Source organism: Anabrus simplex, chromosome 3 (assembly GCF_040414725.1).
Source record: "Anabrus simplex isolate iqAnaSimp1 chromosome 3, ASM4041472v1, whole genome shotgun sequence".
Classification (NCBI taxonomy): Eukaryota; Metazoa; Arthropoda; class Insecta; order Orthoptera; family Tettigoniidae; genus Anabrus; species Anabrus simplex.
In genome coordinates this window covers 223,801,422-223,818,131 of record NC_090267.1, presented here as the reverse complement: position 1 = coordinate 223,818,131, position 16,710 = coordinate 223,801,422, and the positions used below count along the sequence as shown (strand labels likewise).

Here is a 16,710-nt window from a genome sequence, read left to right as displayed (position 1 = left end):
ACGGATAGATAATTTGCAAGATTTGACATGGAGAAAGAGAAAAAACAAGGGCATGATCCTGAAATTCCACTAGAAATCTTAAAAATGAAATTACATCACTGGTGGTATTAACGGAAAACTTAGAGATACCTCTGAGCAACATTGCCAATGGATGAGGCAAGCTGCTAAACCCGGGTGACATAGTAGGTAAAGGTTTCAATGGTAAGGAAGTTAATTCAGAACGGATGTTACTCAGCGATGCACGGCGTTCAGACTCGTTGTCCAATGGGGCAGAGATAGTTTGAGCAGCGATGGTTTTCCTATTTACTTCTCCCTTAGCAGGTTCTTCCTCGCTACCTACATTCACTATGGTGGGCTGATCAGATTTGGGAGGAACTTCCCCAGTTAACAATTGAGTGACCTTACTAGATAATTCGGAAATATTTTCCAGGAGCGTACTAGCTTCCTTCCTCTGAACATCATTCAGTTTTAGAGACAACAGATCGTTAACCCTATTCGAAAAATGATATAGCCTGCCTTGCACACGCTTAATTTGATTCGGAGACGGATCATTTTCATCAAAAAAACTAACGACAGAAGCTAGCCCAGTAACATTCTCCGTGATCGTGGAAAGAGAATCGTCAATTTCTTTCTCTCCCAAATTGGGGATGGAAATGGGCAAATCCAGGGACTCTCTAAGCTTGTTAGTGTCTATTGCAACCGTGCCTCCAGATTGCACATTTCTGATAGTTAATTCATAGATCAACTCCTCCTTGCGCAAATAGTTAAGAAGGAGAACATCGCGAGGGCCGGGCATGATGACAGACCAATTTTGAAAAGGTCAAAAAATTCCAGCAACTGAGAAAATGGTTAGAGTTCGGAACAAACAATATTTAGCCGTCAAAAGGGGCTAAATTGAGACCCATTCAACCACGCTCTGCTACCACTTGTTACCGTGTTTTGGTGGTAGTTATGCATGAAAGAAGGTGCTGGGTGGTGAATGGGTCTCAAGCTACTAAAGTGAAATTAATTTTAAAATTTAACAAGGTTATATTTTCGTTTCAAAATTAGGTAACAACAAATAGAACAGGTACTTAGTAGCCGAAACACGATTGACAAATACATTTACATAGGTACCCCATTTGGGGCTTCAAAAGTCAGACACATAATTCTTGAGCAATGAGCCCAACCTTACAAATACAACAAAGGGGCCGAAAACCCCCAAACATGCCAGAAACATCTGCTTCCGATTACATCCAAAAGCCTCCTTGAGGCAGAAACACAATTTTCAAAAAGGGCAACTTCCCCCTAAAATACAAGCCTATCATAGGCCACTCCGAACTCCACCTTTAAGCCGTCCTCAAAGGACATATACACAGGGGCAAAATACCCAACCTACTGAGGTCTGTTAAATAACAAGAAGATTAATACATGACCTCTAAAATACAATTTGAGAGGAGGCGAACTTGCACTCCTAATACACTTTGCTTAAGACCTACTTGGCACTAGGCCGTTAATACAAGGGCTAATCCCATACTACAGAGGTGACTTGATAGCAATTTACATTACATTACGGAAGAATTGGTTGAGAAAAATAAGTTCACCTCAAGACAATGTGAGTGGGAGCTCGAGAGGGTTAAGCACTCTCTATCCCGATATGTCGTTTTAAAAGAGAATATATGAAAAGAGTAGTTACATTTTAGGAAAAGGTTACATGGTTGAACGCTTAGAACCCGCCCCGAAAGTTAAACTGCTGAGCTAGCAAAGAAAGAAGTTATTAATCGGCCATTACCTTGTTGTTGACCGCTGCCGAAGAAAGAGGCGCTTCCCGCCCCCTGCTATGTACTTAACACACTGAAAGATGGAACACAAGTGGCCCGGAGACCCGAAAATCAGCAGTTTATATCCTCTCGCGGAAGGTTCTAGGCGTTAGGGGAAAGAAAACACCCTCCCACAAACTCTTTATTGGGTAGGACCCCGCAACAGATTCAAGTTGGGGGAAGATACACCAGATTGGTCAGAAATTAATAGAAGAAATTCGGGATTGGATACATTCATAACAAGGGGAAGAAAGGGGTAAATATTGCCAACTTAAACAATGACAGAAAGAAATTTAACAAAGAACAAACTCTTGAAATTAAATTTTCTCCAAAAAAATAGTTCTTTGACTCCGCACTAGGTTGCACTATTGTAGATCTTCAGTAGTGTCCTCTAGAAGAGAAAGTTCACACTTCTTACTTCAAGCGAAACAAAAACACATCAAAAGTGACACAGTTCTAAAACTCCAAAATTTACAGGTAGTGACATCTTCTGAGAAGGTAGAAAATTAATAACGTCAATAAAGTTCAGACTTCCTCCAGCAGAGGAGTTTTAACTGGCGCGCATTTAAATTAGCGGCGTGGAGGTGTACCACCCGGTACAGTAAATATTATAAATTCATTTTTAAATGTTAAAAACAAATGATGATACTTAACATTTCAGTTAAATTACATTTCAAGTTCATTTTAAATGATATTAAACTTATTTTTAATTTTAAGTAGTTATAATGTTCTGTTTACACAGGTGTACAATTATATGGTTTGGCACAATAGCAGGCTTCATAGCCTGACCCCCACCATGTACAGAAAGACATTAATGAATGAATAAATAAATAAATAAATACATAAACCTTTCTGGTAATGAAAGACATATATTATCTTATATTTAATTGTTTTGTGACGCTTGTTACTATAGTAAACATGGTTTGTGAACAAGCCAAATATGTCATTTGATGAGAGGGGCTGGTGTTAACCGTATGAATTGGTCAGCTAATGCATCGGACATGAACCGCAATGAGCATGCATAGGACAGGTTGAAAAATGGCTGTTTATGATTGTCCATAACCTCCACAGATACTCCCAGGCCTCATTATATTTGCCCAGAGGGAATGAGATCTTCTTACTTCTTACTGATCGCGAGCACACTGCAGATATGATATGTCATGTATTTCCAAATATAATTCTATAAAATAATTACTTTGGACGAGAAATCCGGTGTATACAAGTTTCTTTTATACAGTTTAACCCTTTCAGACCTGAAAGAAAACTGGCGGTGTGAATTTTTGTTTGTATGTCAAAAACTAACTAAAATGCTCTTAAATACATAATTATATCTTTAGTTTATTCTACAAAATAAAAATTAACCTCTGAAAAAAAAAAAAACCCCCACCCGAACAATTGTGTGTGTCAGGACTTAATTCACTACTTACAAAAAATAAAAAAGTAACATTTTTTTAAACAATTAAAATGTTACACATTACATTTCTCACGTAGGGTACGAGTTCTGCTTTCACAGTCTTTTTGGTGGCAGCACCCAGCCTCCTGCATGCATTGCCTGTAGGGAAACCTAGCCCGCACAATTGTGCGTATCAACATTCAAAACCTCATGGTATTACGTACGATGTTGTAAGTTCACAATTTACGTTCGCTGAACAATTTACACACTTCATTGATTATATTCTGATATTCAGTAAAGCTTCTAGATTAATACGAATGCAATAAATAAATAAATAAATAAATAAATAAATAAATAAATAAATAAATAAATAAATAAATAAATAAATAAATAAATAAATAAATAAATAAATACTTACTTTAGGCATTACTGCTTCCCGCCATCTTGCCGATGAACTGTATTTTTAAACTCTTCTTCCTGCTCCCTGATGGTCAAGCACTAAATAAAAATGGCTGAAGTACATGCTACATGTTCTGCACAAGCACTGCAGGCCAGTCTAGCACCAAGAAAAGGTCAAATAAGCTCAGACATAAATAAAATACGAACCCGCACAGTTGTGCGTACACGGTCTGAAAGGGTTAACATGTGATCGTACCAATGTCAGTTTCTTTTGACAGAGTGAAACCAGAAGAGAGATTAATAATCCTTGAATAGATTAAATTCAAAATAAAGAAAACATTAAGCTACATTTAACCCTCTTAGAGCCAGGAGCCAATCTGATCAGCTTTTGGCCATCAGCTGGAAGAGGGCCAGTGCTCTACCTCCACTGTACTACTGTAAAGTGCCAGGCCATTTTTAATGGAAATGCATGCATTTTAAAATTTGCGTATATCTATTGCTGTATGGCAAATAACGGCAAGAAATTTTCTGCATGTTGACTACATAGAATAAACAACTGATAAGGGTGATATAAAGTATTAAAAATGGTTTATTGTTGATATTATAGTTCTCGATTATGTTTATTTTCAGGAAAAGGAAAACATTTTTGCACTTTCTTTCTCAATATTGTAGCACTTCTGTGCGAACATAGTATGATAATAAGGAAATAAATGAAAACAGAAATAACACGGAATAAAAACAAAATTAACACCTTGTTCGAGATGGGAAAACTTTAACTTACAGGTCTACAAAACGACAACTACGGATGGATGTGGAACGTGGAAGGAACCCTACTAGGCCATGAGATCATGTCTTGTTGTGGGGAAAGAAAGGCACCACACGCTTACCCTCGAGCTCAAATGTATTAACAAAAGAAAAGTAAAATACAAACCAGATGAATAAAATAAAAAACAAGAAATCTAGTAGATGAATATATGTAAAGGCACAGAGATTAAATAACACTTAAAACAGGAAAAGGAAAGAAAAATCTACATTAGTGACAGAATACTGGACAAGGGTTATACAGTAATTGCCTCCGAAAACAAAGATGCTATAACTGCCTGTCAAGGCACAGTCACTCAGAAAACCAAAATTGGTGAATATGGAAGTGTACAGAGAAACTCTGATACGCAAAATTAAAAGTTACATTACCACGGAAGTTACTTAAATCAAACAAAGGCCAACACAGAAGGAGGAATTTATATTAGATCAACCACAAGAATATAGCGCTTACCGTGAGAGGCCGGTAACCCCAGACGGGGCAGACTCCGAGCACGTCTGCTCGCTAGGTCGGTCAAGTATTCAAAGACGCAGAATGTTGCCTCGCTCTCACGAGGAGCCCAAAACTGGAAATAATGCGATCACAGGAGATCAATGAGGACATTGAATTTCCCCAGACCGCCATATTAACCAATTAAAAAAGTTAATATACTGACCAATCAGTATGCATCTCATTACATCAGCAAGGTTCTCGATGTTTCGATTGCGAAACATAGACATTTCCTTACTAAAATCTACATGTGGCAGTACAAACTGCCTCAAAAGTTCATGTCCTTCAAGCATTAAGACACACAATTAGACACTACAACATACAGAATTTCTGCACAATTTCAATAATCAAAATGTTACTTTACAAAGGTAAAATAAAGTGTATTCTGCTTTCAATACTTTACATAAATTCATAATTAGATGGAGTAGTCAAATTCAAACATCTAGTGTCAAAAATTTCATTTTTAGTATCTGTATTCAAACATGTTTAGACACGTGTGAGCCATCTTCAGGGAAAAAAGGGGGTTGAAGTAATTTACATAATACAAGCTAAAAATGTGCCAAAAAACATAATGAAGGAACAAATAAAAAAACAAAAGAAAGACATGAGAGAAATTAAAACAGCACAATATGCAATATTTACATCGTCATATGGAGCAATAAATAACTCGCTGCGATAAAATTAAGTGAAAACATGGATTAGTACAAAACATAATTGAATCTAAAACTGTGTTAACCTAAGAAGAAAAGAAATGAAAACTAATGATACAGATGGAAACGAATGATAAATGCATATGGCTAAGTTGCAGACCTCTTAGTCTACAAAATTTTGGTTTTATAACAATTCAAAACAGAATGAAATCAGTCGAAATCACCAAGTACAACAATCAACACTACATTTACGTCATCTGGAAGAAGCACAAGAGACTATGACACGAGTAAATTTATAAGATGGAATTGTTTAAAGATATAAACTTCATCATGGTTCTGTATTGAACTGAGATCACAAGTTAAGATTCCAGTAAAGTTCTACCTTTTCAATACAAATATAATTTGTACAAGATGTTATCTACAACATTTATTTATTTTTGGGACCGGTTTAGACATACACAAATGTCATCACCAGTCTAAATCACTAAAACAGCAAGTACATAATAAATTTCATACATATAACGATACATAATATCATGCTTCATTTACAAAAATAGAATTAACAGTTTCATTCAAATTATGAATTTGGCGTGTTTTGAAACACACAATAGTCCTATGCCGTGCAATCAAATCTTGTGATGTAGTTTGTAACTCGTTGATTGTGTGAAAGTCTTGAGAAGTTTCACATATTGAATGTTGAATTAAAATAATGTGCACAGAGCAAGTATATGTTAAACCTATCGTGCTTTATATACAAGGACACATAACACCTTGTGTCATTTTCACAATTATAGTTGATAACTTTAGTAAAATATTTTTTCGTGTTCTTTAAAACACCTATTGGTCCTATGCCACACAATTAAATCGAGGAATGTACTGTAATTTCCAACACGTTGATCATGTGATGATCCTTAATAAGTTACACATTTGTATACTGCATTAAAATGTTTTCTTGGAACTGGTATACTTATTAAAAACTTGATAAAACACATGTATAAAGTTTCCTTTGTGTGGTGTCATAAAAAACGATGGTTGTTGTATAATAAGTAAATTCTTCTGTTCTTTTCTTGGACGTAATTAGGTGGTGTGGTGTCTGTAGGCTAAGATTTCTCAGTCTAGTAAGGAAGTTTATTTGAAGTCTGGAGAGAAACAAGAAAAAAATTAATTAATATGCGAGTATAATGGGCTTAGACGAGCTAGCGACAGGTGTGATTGTGATGTATAAGGCTCACCTTGATCAGCATGCTGTGAAGTTTATCCTGTAGAGAGGAGGTGCGGACTGAAGTGTGGGCCGTATTAAAGCAGTTGAGCAGGAGAGGAGGGGAATGGGGAAGGATAGTGGGATGGAAGGGGCAGTGCTTACGGTGGGTCTGGAAGGCGTTGTAATGGGGGCTTGTATCGTGATAGGGTGTTATGTATAGTGTGGAAAACTGAACGTCTATTTGAAAGATTGACACACGTAAAGACGTTAATTAAAAAGTCAAAGAGGATGTTTTTTCCTGAGATTTCGTTGAGATTTAAATTAGGATTAGAGAACTGGTCCAAGTGGATGAAGCTGTTTTCTGTAACATCGAGAACGGAGCTTTTGTTTATGTTCTTGAGAATTTCTATGTCTTGGTTTATGTTGCTGAAGCTGTGTTTTGAGTCTTGAATATGCTGTCCAACCGCCGAATGTCTATTATATTTGATGGCGTTTACATGCTCCAAATATCTGATTTTAAAGTTCCTCCCGGCCTGCCCAATGTACAAGGAATCACAGTTATTACATTGGAATCGGTAGACGCCCGATGTCAAACAGACATCAGTTTTATTTACTGAACTGGTGTTATATACGATTTCCATGTTTCTGTTTTCGGTTCGGTGTGCGATTTTGGTATTGTGTTTGCTAAGAATGTTTTCAGTACTATAAACATCATCTTCACTAAAAGTGAGGGTTGGATAATTAGTAGGGTTTGTTCTTTCTTTAGTTAACGTTGAATTTAAACAGTATTTGTGTTTATTAATGATTAACTCTATGAATGCTTTATCGTATCCATTGTATTTAGCAACGGAACAAATAGTGTTCAATTCCTTATTTAAATTTTCTTTAGTTAACGGTATTCTGAATGCTCGATCTACCATGCTATTACAGGTGGCACATTTAAGTGCTTTGGGATGTGAAGAATCTTTCCTAATGGTAGTGGCTGTCTGTGTTTGCTTTCTATAAATTTTATATTCTATTGAGGAAGGGAGTCCATTTATCATGATATACAGAAAATTTATAATTTTATTAGATTCAGATTCTAAAGTGAATTTGATCTGAGAATCAATGTTATTTAAATTATTAAGCGTGGTAACTGCGTCAGTAATTCTTTTATCAAGGATAACAAGGGTATCATATACATACCTAGCCCAGAATTTTATGTTCATGAAAATAATATTGTTATAGATTGTCATGTACTCCAAAAAATTAATATATATTTCAGCCAATATCCCGGAGGCCGGTGACACCATAGCCAAACCATCTTATTGGTATATACAATTATTAAAGGAGAAAGTTATTGTTGACTACCAATTTTAAAATTACCATAAAATCTTGGATCTCAATCTTGCTGAGACTACTATATGTATTTAGGTTGTTTTGAATGATAGGAAAAAGTTTTTTGTGTGATACTAGGATACACATGTTATATTGAACGAATGAAAAGAATGTAAATGTTGTGTTTCAAAACTATCTAGTTTTTTGGTCAGTTCGATGGTATTTTTACCTATTTATTAGACAGGAAATTATAATTCTTTCTGAGAAATTTCTGGATAAATTGCATTAATTTATAAAGTAGACTAGGTCTATAATTAATGATGGGGCGTATGGGGACGCCGACCTTGTGGATCTTGGGCAAAGCTTTTGCAATGGGCAGACCAGGGTTCATACTGGTTAATTTTGTTTTTTCGTGCTCTGTGAATAAAAATGACGTGTTTTTTAAAGCTGATTTTCCTCTTCTGTGATGTTTGATTGTGTGGTTGGTTCCCTTTACATTTAATAAATTTTATGTGATGATGATTTTATTCCTTATTACCTTCATTTCTTTCAACCCTCTTGGAGCCACGTGGCAGTGTGAAGAACAGCCCTTTAAATTGCCAAAGCCTATCAGGTCGGCCTTTAAATATCCAGTCGGAAGTTGCCAGCGCCAATTACATAGGCCGGCAGAAAATTCTATGATATACGTAATTCTGTTAACATTGTTTTTGAAAAATTTATGACCGGAGGGTGAAAGTGTTCAATTAGGCTGTCTAATTGGTTGTGATTGTCAGTTGTTTCTATAGTGGCCCTGTTAACCTCCGCATTATTTTCAAATATGTCGAGCTTATTATCAAGTGTAAGCTGTTTCTGGGCTAATACTTCAAATAATTTATTGCTGACTTGGTCAAGGAAAATGTCCCATTGGGCTTTTGTGAGTAGGTGCGCTGCCTCAAGGTGTGCCTCATAAAGTTGGTTATTTAGGAAAGATTTTTTTTTCTTGTACAAGAATTTAATTTCATTCCTGATCCAGATTCTCTACTAACTTTAATTTGAATTCTTGAATGCTGAATTGAATTCTGGTGAGGTTTTTTAAAATTTTCTTTAAGAAAGTTAGGTGTTAAATTATGTATTACACACTGTTTCAAAAAATTAATGTCCTTGCCCAATTTTGCAATTTTCATTTGTAGGCTCCTGTAACAAAGGGCTTTGGATTTTGCTTGGTAAGCTTCGTTATTCAAAGATATAAACTTCATTTTGGTTCTGTATTGCACTGAGATCACAAGTTAAGATTCCAGTAAAGTTCCATCTTTTCAATACAAATGTAAGTTGTACAAGATGTTATCTACAACATTTATTTATTTAAGGGACTGGTTTCAACATATACAAATGTCATCATCAGCCTAAATCACTAAAAGAGCAAGTACCGTACATAATAAATTTCATACATATAAAGATACATAACATCCTACTTTATTTTTATAAATAGAATTTATTTATTATACAACAACCATTGTGTCTAATGACCCCATAAAAAGAAAACTTTATACATGTGTTTTAGCAAGATTTTAATAAGTATACAAGTTTCAATATAACGTTTTAATGCAGTATACAAACGTGTAACTTGTTAAGGATCAGGAACCCCCACCGCGGAAGTTTCTCGAAGGAACATCGCTGGGGTTAATGGTTGTAAGTCTCCAGGATCTTCTGATACATATGTCAGTGGTCCTGAGTTCACTACTGTTTCACACTCGTACACCAAAGTCAGTAGTTCTTCATGTTGGAGAGCAGCCCGTCCAAGGATTCTTCTTAACAGCCACTTCACCATTTGTATTAACTACTCCCACCAACCTCATCACATTTCTTCGTTAACGCTGCTATACAAGCGGGCCACGTAACGTAAGTTAATTTTTGTTCTTCATAATTTAATCTAAATGTTGTTCCTGTTATTCGTCACTTTTCAACCTTAATTTGATTTGTTTTATCCTTTTTACAGACTAAAATCAGACAGTTCAACTTCAGTAATGCTTATGTACATCAGCCCAGGTCGGAACACAAAAACTAAGCCAACAGTATACAGATACCAGTTGAAGCACACCAAAGGACAACAAAAAACATTGAAACAGATAGACTTCCGGCTCAAGACTGTTTTAACAATCAATATTTCAGTTTTCTAACTTTCATCATGCTTTAAAAAAACATTTTAACTAACATTTCATTTTGCCTTTTTACAATGTTTTTAATGCATCATACATGTTTTAGTGAGGATGAACCAATGCCGGGTCGAAACATGTCTATTTATGTGGGAACTTTCATCTTAATTGGACGTAAGAATATATAGTATTGACTAGGGGGATCAAAATAGTTTTGTACAATTTTGTAAGAAGTTCAACCGTCAATACGGATTCAACAATGTGATTCATAGTCTTAATACTTGAAATGTACTAAAATAAATCTGACATACATCGAAAATTAACTGACTTTCATCATCATGGATGAACAAAATTACAGATTTCTTTGTACAGTGAGGAAAAATGATTACATATTATAGTTATTCACTTTTTTTTTGCAAGTTGCTTTACGCCATACCAACACAGGTCTTATGGCGGCAATGGGACAGGAAAGGGCTAGAAGCAGGAAGGAAGCGGCCGTGGCCTTCTTTAAGGTACAGCCCCAGCTTTTAACTGGTGGGAAAATGGGAAACCACGGAAAACCATCTTCAGGGCTGCCGACAGTGGGGCTCGAACCCACTATCTTCTGAATACTGGATACTGGCCGCACTTAAGCGACTGCAGCTATCGGGCTCGGTTATTCACTATCAATCTGACGATCATCTTTACTCTACCTGCATAAAGCACTATAACACACATTTGCAGGAGACAGAGTTACACATCGTGAGATCATATATTATGACACAATTTTTTGGTAATTAAATTAACAATATTAAAATGGAAATTTGAAAAATAAATCACTAATGTACTAGCTTGCATTTGGTTTAAAAGTATTCCAGGAATTTGTATCCAGATTTATGATTTGGTTGTGTACTTTATCTAGTTTGTCAAGACGTTTGTTAATTAGACTAGTGTTAGTAGTTATGACTTACGAGGGAAGTATCCGGTAAGACAGGTTGAAACCTACCTTGAATTTTTTAAATGCAATTGTACTGTAAGAGGATAGCTTGTGGAGGATTGGCCTCCTGATTTACCTGCAAAGCTCCAAAAACCTCAAATTCTGGTATGCAGGCATGACTGGTGGTGCAGCTGGATATCCCTGAGCCTGCTTGGAGTTGTGATGTGGGAGGACGACGTATATGCATCCAGTCTCTCGACCCGCTCTGAAGCTGTATTGTTTCGCTCACTCCTCAGTTACAAAAGTATAGCAGAAATGACTGATATAAATTACATGATGTTAATACAAGTTTTTTGTACACATAGCACAACAAATTGGAACTTCATTGTTGCACTGTTTTTCACACGTTTCTTTCTTCTTCTCCAAACAATATTTAGTACGCACTATGACCTTGGGAAGTCACTCTCTTGTGTAATTCATTGCAAACCATGAATATTTTATCATATCCCGAAATCATGGAAATGAAAACTGAAAAAGTATGAAGGACTTCAATTTAAGGATTGTGTTTCTTTTCTCTTTTTGCTATTGGTTTTACATCGCACCGACTCAGATAGGTCTTATGGCGATGATGGGATAGGAAAGGGCTAGGAGTGGGAAGGAAGCTGCCATGGCCTTAATTAAGGTAGAGCCCCAGCATATGCCTGGTGTGAAAATGGAAAACCACGGAAACTATCTTCAGGGCTGCCAACAGTGGGGCTCGAACCCACCATCTCCCAGATGCAAGCTCACAGCTGTGCGCTCCTAACCGTACGGCCAACTCACCCAGTGATTGTGTTTCTGTGGTAAACCTCAACTTTAACATCATTATGAGAAGTTAGAAAATGAAAATCGGAGCCGATGACATTCGATGTTGTACCGGGTGGTACACCTCCACGCCGCTAATTCAAACTTTGCGCCAGTTGAAACTCCTCTACTGGAGGAAGCCTGAACTTTATCTACAGTGTTAATTCTCAAGTTTCTCAGAAGATGTCCCTACTTGTAAATTTTGAAGTTTCTGAACTGGGTTGTTTTCGATGTATTTTTGTTTTGCCTGTAGTAAGAAGTGTGAACATTCTCTTCTAGAGGACACTACTGAAGAACTACAATTGTGCACCCTAGTGCGAAGTGAAAGAACTGTGTTTTTGGAGAAATTTTGGGTTCATAAGTTTGTTCTTTGTTAAATTTCTTTCAGTCATTGTTTAAGTTGGCAATATTAACCCTTTCTTTCTGCCAGTTTTGAATTTGACCAATAAGGAATTTCTGTAATTAATTTTCCACCAATAAGGTGTTTCTTCTTCGTTTAGTGTAGTAGTTTTTGCCATTATCCAATAAAAGGCTTGTGGGCGGGTGTTCTCATTCCTGAAACGCCTCGAACTTTCCACGAGGGTATATAAACTGCTGATTTTCGGGTCTCCACGCCACTTCAGTAACATCTATCATTGTGTAAATTATGTAGCAGGGGGCGGGAAGCGCCTCGTTCTTCGGGCAGCAGTTCAACCACCAGGTAATGGCCTTAATAACTTCTTTTCTTGCTAGCTCAGCAGTTTAACTCTCGGGGCAGGTCCGAAGCCTTTGACCATGTAACTTTCCTCTAAAATGTAAAGACACTTGGTATCAATTCTATCTTTTTAAACTACAATTTGGGATAGAGAGTGCTTAACCCTCTCGAGCTCCCACTCATATTGCTTTGAGGTGAACTTATTTTCACAACCGTTTCTTCCCTTCTAATGTAATGTAAATCGTTTTCTTATATAAGTCACCTCTTTAGTATGGGATTAGCCCTTGCATTAGCGGCCTAGTGCCAAGTAGGTTTTAGTAAAGTATAATAGGAGTGCTGTTTCGCCTCCTCTCAAGTTGGTATTTTGGAGGCCACGTAATTGTCCTGTTTCTTCACTGAATAGGCCTCGGTAGTTTGGGTATTTCTACCCCTGTGTTATTTGTGTTTGGAGGTCAACTTGAAAGTGGAGTTTGGTGTGGCCTTTGATAGGCTTGAACTTAAGAGCGGGTCGCTCTTTCTTAAAATTTGTTTCTGCGTGCCTCGAGGAGGCTTTACTGTGTAATTGGGAGCAAGAGCTCCTGGGCATGATTGGGGTCTTCTGCCTCTTTGTTGAATCTTGTATATCGTAAGGTTGGGCTTATAGCTCAAGAATTGTGTGTCTGGCTCTTGGAGCCCAAATCCTGTAACACTGTAATTGTACTCTCTCGAACTCTTGCTAGGCTACTGAGTACCTGTTATAATTGTTATTTATTGATCTTGAAAAGAAAATATAACCTTGTTAAATTTTATCTTAATTTTAATTTCGTATTTTGAGACCTGTTCGCCCCAGCACCTTCTATCACCTCTGCACATCCACAATACTCCATAACAAGTGGTAGCACAGCGTGGTTGAATGGGTCTCAATTTATCCCCTTTTGACGGCTAAACATTGCTTTGCTTTTGAACTCGAACAATTTTCTCAGTTGCTGGAATTTTTTGATTTTTCCTTTTTCAAAATTGTTCTGTCATCATGTCCGGCCCTCGCGAGGTTCTTCATCCTTTCTATTTGCGTAAAGAGGAATTAATCTATGAACTATCTCTTAGAAACGTTCAATCTGGAGGCACGGTTGCAGTCGGCTCCAATAAACTAAAAGATTCCCTTGATTTGCCTATTACAATCCCGACTTTGGGAGAGAAAGAAATTGACGACGCTCTCTCCACGATCAATGATAATACTACTGAGCTAGCATCTGTAGTTAGTTGTTTTGAAGAAAATGACCCTTCTCCTAATCAAATTAAACGTGTGCAAGCAAGGTTATTTCATTTTTCTAATAGAGTTAACGATCTATTGTCTCTGAAGTTGAATGACATTCAAAGGAAGGAAGCTAGTGTTATTCTTGATTATCTTTCCGAATTGTCTAGTAAGGTGACCCAATTGTTAACTGGGGAAGTTCCTCCCAAAACTGATCAACCCTCTACGGCGAATGTAGGTAGCGAGGAAGAGTCTCCTAAGGGAGAAGTCCCTAGGAAAACTGTTGGAGCTCAACAAATCTCTGCCCCATTAGACAACGAATCTGAGCGTCGTACCTCGTTGAACAATGCACGTTCTGAATTAGCTTCTTCACCACTTAAACCTCTACCTACTATGTCACCAGGATTCAGTAGTTTGCCGCATCCATTAGCAATGTTGCTTAGAGGTATCTCTAAGTTTTCGGTTAACTCTACCAGTGACGTAATTGCATTTTTACAGTTTTTAGTTGAGTTTCAGGACCATCCTCTTGTGTTTTCTCTTTCACCGTGTCAAATTTTGCAGATAATTTATCCCTATGCAATTGGTGTTCTCTCAGACAAAATAGTAAGAGCCATTGCCGAACAATCATCTATTGAAGACTTCCACGCCCACTTGCTAGCTAACTTCATTCCGGCTAGGGCAAGGTCCTCACTTACTCAGAAATACTATTATCGTGTACGGCGGTTGGATGAAAACTTGGCAGATTTCATCCAAGATATTAAGTTCTATACCAGGGTGTTTGCTCTTCATTTTCCTGGAGATCAAATTGTTCAGGCTATTGTAGAAGGTATTTCACCACCTTACAGATCATACTTGTGTTTTACGTCACGTCCGCAAACCTTCGCCGAGCTTGAGGCTATGGCCGTCTCAGCGGAAGGAGTTAGATACGCCGATACCTTGCGTGTCGTGAAAGAACCCCCTCCAACCTCTAGTAGTTTTCGGCCTCCACCTCTCCGACCCACCACACTCCGTAAATGTTACGCTTGTGGGTCGCCTGACCATCTTCGGAACAAGTGCCCATCAATCAAGTCTAGTGGGACAAGAAATGGAGCAGGGTCATCTCGAGGCTGTTTTAAATGTGGCGCTTTCTCACATATCGCCAAGTATTGCCCAAATTTGAATAGCACCCCCTCCTGCTCAACTTCTGGTGCACCTTCCAACAACAATCAAAAGTGACTAGTGGCTTCGGCTGAGTCGACTAATCCATCTTTCCGAGGCTCAGCCCCTGGTAAACAGGTCAAAAATTCAGGGAAGACTCAGTCTTCAAATTTATCTTTTGAATGCCCCAGAGAATGTCTTAGGATTGCGGCGGATCCCCCCGCACCTGTGCCCTTCCTCAAAATTGAATTAAATAATGAGCCTGTAACAGGTCTATTAGACTCTGGCAGTGTTTGTTCTATCATTTCGGCTGAATGGTATTCGAAATTGAAATCTATTTGTAAACTTCCTGACTATTGCTCATCTTCTGTTCAATATGTTTTGGCTAATTCTTCTCCATTAGAAATTTTAGGTTCCTTATATGGTAAAATTCATATTTTAAAATTTACTTGGAAAGTTAAATTGTTTGTGGCCAAGCACTTGTCTTGCCCCATCATATTGGGAGCTGACTTCATTTCTCACACTGGTCTTGTGCTCGATCTTCAGAGTAGGTCGTGCACTTTCAAATTTGCGTCTAATTATAAAATCCCCGTATTGAAATGTAATTCTGCATCATGTTCATCTATTTCGCCTACCCAGGATGAGATGTTGTTAGACCTTAGACATCTACCTGAGGAGCAGGCTGATAGTTTTTGTAAGCTGTGTCAGTCGTTTCCAGAGGTGTTCTATGATACTCTTGGTGTTACTGACCTGATCGAATACAAAATTGAGGTCACGGATTCGATTCCTGTCCGTTTTCCACCTTATAAGCTATCTCCACCTAAAATGAAGGCTCTGAAAGAAATCATTGATCAAATGTTAAAGGATGGTATTATTCGGCCCTCTAAGTCAGCGTATTCTTCACCTATTTTTCTAGTCCCGAGACCCCAAGGTGGCTTCAGGCCTGTCATTGATTATAGGGCTCTCAATCGGAAGGTGGTGTTACAATCTGTGCCCCTTCCTGACCTTCATTCTTGTTTTTCATGGTTTCGCAAAGCTAAGTTCTTCACCATCTTGGACCTGAATCAAGCCTATAATCAAATTCCTCTAGCTGAAGAGTCTAAACATCTTACAGCGTTTGCCACGGATTGGAATCTGTATGTATACAACCGCGTGCCTTTCGTGCTCCCCACCGGAGCAGCTGTGCTTACGAGGCTACTAGATAGGGTCTTCTCCGACATCAAATTTGAGTACTTGAACCACTATCTTGATGATGTCGTATTTTCGGAGACTGCAAGTGATAAAAATCATTGTTATCCGTATTGAAGATACTGAATGTAGGATGTTAAAAGGTTTGTTTTTTTCACCTATTCAATACATATAAATTTTATAAATTAGGAATTTATTGTAGATTCCACTTGAGGACATGTTTCGCCCTTCATTGAGGGCATCATCAGTCAAAATATCACCTCAAGGTAAAAAATCAGGTAACTGGTTAGTAGTAGACATGTACAAATTATTACATATTATTAACAACATATAAAAATTAAGTATGGGAAAAAATTTGCACAAAAGTGATGGTTGAACATGTAGGTTTAGATGAAAAGTCAGCACCAATGCCTAAAAATAACAAAGTAGAGTTCTGCAGTGGTGCTCTGGAGAAACAGTTGACGCAATCATATGAAAATAAAAAGTTTAAAAAATATTTAC

The 16,710-nt window shown here is 37.5% G+C and overlaps 1 protein-coding gene across 6 annotated transcripts in view; it reads left to right on the top strand.

The window, feature by feature from the left end:
- 5PtaseI (inositol polyphosphate-5-phosphatase A) overlaps positions 1-16,710 on the top strand; it is a 589,076-nt gene that overhangs the window by 195,593 nt on the left and 376,773 nt on the right. The gene's annotated exons all lie outside the window — the stretch shown is intronic.